This window comes from Wolffia australiana, chromosome 8 (assembly GCF_029677425.1).
Source record: "Wolffia australiana isolate 7733 chromosome 8, ASM2967742v1".
In the NCBI taxonomy this organism is placed as follows: Eukaryota; Viridiplantae; Streptophyta; class Magnoliopsida; order Alismatales; family Araceae; genus Wolffia; species Wolffia australiana.
The window spans coordinates 11,786,305-11,790,793 of record NC_135842.1 but is presented as its reverse complement, the minus strand read 5'-3'; positions in this window follow the sequence as shown (position 1 = coordinate 11,790,793).

The window sequence follows — 4,489 nt, the reverse complement described above, 5'->3', positions numbered from 1 at the left end:
CATCTTTGTGAACTTCTTTATGTACTCGAATTAAGACCGTTCAGAATCTCGTGATTAGAGAATCGTTGGCCGTAGCCAAAGTACAATTGTTCGTCCACAAGACATTTTTGGTGTCTCAGGTTTTAGGATCACTTACATAACCATGACGTGAATCAACCTGATTGAAAGTTAGGTATAATACCATTCAAGGATTCGTACGGATCAATTCAGTGAACTCTTTCCACTAAAGAACACCCACTATCTATCCTTAGTGTCGCCACACTAATGGCTATGGGAACTGCTATACTCATCATATGAGTGAGGCTAGACAATGCTATTCTATCTAGATACTTTGATGTCCGTTTCTCGCATCCTTTGAAAAGGAATGTTTAGAATACATGCTTAAAGACTAATGATCTTCATATTACGATCTCATCATAATTCACTAAGTCCGATCATGTATTCATGGACTTCATTATAAACATTACACATGCACTAGAATGAATATACTGTATTAATGATGATGGAACAAGATGTGGAATGTGTGATTGGCTTGCCAGCCACATATATTTCCATCATGTTTCTTTTTTTTTTTTTGGGTTAAACTTTTCAATTATTGAGATTCCATGTCTACTCCTCTTTTGTGCACACTTTTCAAAGTCACCATGTGTAACTGTAAGAATAACAAGGTCAAATACTAATCCATTTTATTATTATAATAAAGAAGGTACTAGCCCAATAGGTTATGTACCAATGCAAACAATGATTTATTAGTTATAAATGCAAGCATGCCTTCGCCGATCACAAAGCCATGATTGCTCAGCTAATTATTGATTAACGCCAATCATTAACTTAGATAATAATTGGCAGGCGCCAATCATTAAGTGATGCATTGCCGTTTGATGAACTGAACGGAGACACGTGGTGACACGAGATTAAAAAAGTTAGGAAATCTTCTAAATGCATATTAAATAAGATAAAAACCCCAAAAATACACACACATATATATATATATGTATATATATATATATATATATATATATTTCAACTGAGAAAAATCATATCTTTCCAAATTTTATTTCGAAAAATTCCAGAAAATAATATTGTCTCAAAATTATATTCTTTTAGAATCTTTTGTTAAAAAAATCTCTAAAAAATATATAAAATGCATAAAATTAAAAAATTATTCTAAAAATAGATTTCATCATTTCAAGCTTGATAACATGAAAGTATGAGTGATTTAATGCAAATAGACATGTGAAATATGATCAGATTAAAGTACTAAATTTGCATGTTATCACCCACCCAACCCCAACTGATAGAAGCAAATTGTGTAGTTAATTTAAATGTCATTGTAAATTAATATGCCTAAACTCAAAAAAATTTGATAAAATATAGAACCTTACTCAAATGTATGGAGTGAGTAAGGTCTTCTCCACACGGACTGGATTTTATAGATATATTCGATAGTGAAGTTGTTAGTTAATAGGAGTAAAAGTAATGGAGATAGTAAGTGTACGAATATATAAGTAATTAGTATGAATATTAATTTAATAAGATAACTGTAGAAGAGAAATGAGATAACATATATATATATGTATATATTATGGATACTAAGAATATTAAAGAATTAAAATATTAGATATTATATTTAAGAATGATAATAATATAGTTAGCAAAAAGATAGATGAGTATTTAATAAGAATACTACTGTAATAAGAGTAAGAACAAGAAGAGGAAGAAGTTAGATAGATAGAGAAAGATGTAGTAATTTGCTATTACAATATTATTAAGTTTCTAGATAGATATATTAAGAAAGAATCAAAGGGTTTGAGTAGTATTTATATATACTAAGAAGATAGATAAAGAAAGAGTCTTAAGTAATAATCTAACTACAATATACTAAGTATAAGTGTAGAGAGATATTAATGAGTGAAGAGGTAGAAGGAGAATTTAGGAAGTATTTATATAATTATAAGAGATTGTACTTATAGAATACTACTTATATAGGTGAGATATTTGTTATAGGATTAATATAATTATTTTGTAGGTTTTTATATGATTTAAATAATTTTATATAGTTTTTATAGTTGAACACCTAAGTGATGTTCAACCAAATTCCCGGAAGAGGGTCGAAATAAGTGGTTCATATAGTTTACTTGGCTAGAAAATGATTTTTATATAGTTTTTATATATATATATATATATATATTTAGGCTAGAAAACAACGACAACAGGGTACTTCTGTTGAACTCCCATGAGGTGTTCGACAGAATACCCAATAGAAGTCTATTAGGTGTTTTGTATATTTTTATATGATTTTATAATAGGAAATCAAATTTAGATGGGTGGTTTTGTCGAACGCTTTTGAGGTGTTTGACACAATGCTCGTGACACGTTAGGGTAGGATAGGTGTATATGTTTTTAATTTTTATAATATTGGTAGATAGTGAATGGAGAAGTATTTATCAAATTTATGAGATGTTTGATGAATTGCCCTGAATTGAAGAATTGGGATGGCGGCACCGATCGCCGCTGCCTAACCTTGGTATGCGTTTTTCCCCTCTCTTCTCTCCCGTGTTGTCACAGAATCAAGCACTCCTAAATATTCCTTGAAGTCTCACAGAGTCTTGCACAGCCACCAGCATTGTCACAATGCCGCCATCTTGCTTCAACGCTCCGAAGGGACCTTTGCCTGCCGTATCTGGACAATGGTCGAAAGATGAGAGAATTGGGGCTCAAAATCTCTTTTGAAAGGGCCGAGAGAGACTCTCTCAGCCCCTAAGAGGAACATGATTGGTTCAACAACCTTGCAGGGGTCGTTCGACCGGCCTTTTGTCCCCTTATCAAGGGCCTCTTAACTGGCCGGCAGACGAGGACAACTAGGGGCAAAGAAGAATGAGATTGCCCCTTGTTCGTCCAATCCTTCTTTGCTTTTGTATTGATGGCTATGATTAAATCACAGTCATGGACCCATTAAGATCGGTGTACCCCTTCCCTTCCACATCAGATTGCCTCATCATTTGTTCACCAGCTTTCCTATCTTCTGATTAGTTTGCTGAAGGGTCCTGCGCTCGCGTCATTCTTGTTGGCCAATAAGGAAGCCTGAAAAATATATTAAACAAATTAAAAATATTAGATAAGTCTCATCTTCCAGTCTTCTTTAAGAAGATCGGACGGACAAGATCATACCCCTTAACTTAAAATTTCCCAAAATGTACGGGCTTCGGGACAGGTCAGCTCGAAGCCCAATCATATTTTGTTTCCTGATTTCATCAGATCGCTTCCGGTTGGGGCGCAATCCCTTTGTTGTTCATCATCACGGCCCGATGCGAGTAAAATAGATAATGGGATTCAAATCCCACATCGGAAAATACCTATTGAGTGTTCGAATTTGTCTTCCTTGTGGGCCTGTATGGGCTCAGTCTTCTTTCACGGGCCAGCTGGGCTTGCTGGCCGCTGCCCCTTGCTGAGCTGCCAGCGGGCATGAACGCCCAGCTTGCTCGCCGGCCCTGTGGTTGGCTTGGGCACTAGTGTGCATGGTGGCTCCTTAACCAGCCCAATAAACAAAATTTTATTTCTATATATGTATCTATTTCTTTTTTTTCTTCACTTCATTTGGTTATTTCTTTCTGCCTATTTCTTTATCCGAATTCCTTTTCTTCCCTGCAATAGCATAGATAATTAGAAAATAAAAATGTCTTAAATATATTTTTACTAAGAAATACTTAAAGTTGTAGAAGATGCATAAAAATGACATAAAAATGCATTATTTCATTACTTGCTCTATTTAGGACGTGAAACGTCAAATTATCATAAAATTGGAGAAAATAAAAATCAAATGATTCCAAAATGACTTTCCATTACACATTTTGGGTCTATGACCAACCACATGAGGAACATGGTAAATAATCATTTACATATCCCAAAAAATGTGTAAAACAACTCAAGATAATTATGTACGATTTTTACTCATCATGAATAACTCAAAAAATATTCATGTTTCAAAACTCTCATTTTCATCAAGGGACACAATGATGAAATTCTCGCATGTCGCCCATGCATAAAGCTTGACAGTACACAATGAGAGCTTGGGGGGACACATGTTGATAACTTGCAAATTAACATGTTTAATTGATGAATTTTGCATTATAGTTATGTGTTTCAATGACCATATTTGCATTTATCATATACGAATGGAGAGAAATGATATACATTTTGATTTTATTGTATTTCTAAATTTATAGTATTTTTACATGGTATTTAAGCTCATTTCATTGAAGAAATAGCCTTTATAGGGATTAAAATACTTGGATAAAGGTTGGTAAGTGTTTTCCTATTTTTTCTGGAATTTTCCATATTTTTTATAATTTTTCTGACCAATATTTAGCCAAAAATTATTTTACAAGTTTAATAATACATATTTTATTTATTTGACATTTTAAGAAAGCATTTTATCATTTATTTACATATATACTGTGTGGCATCCACTTCATTCGCCCAAAATTCA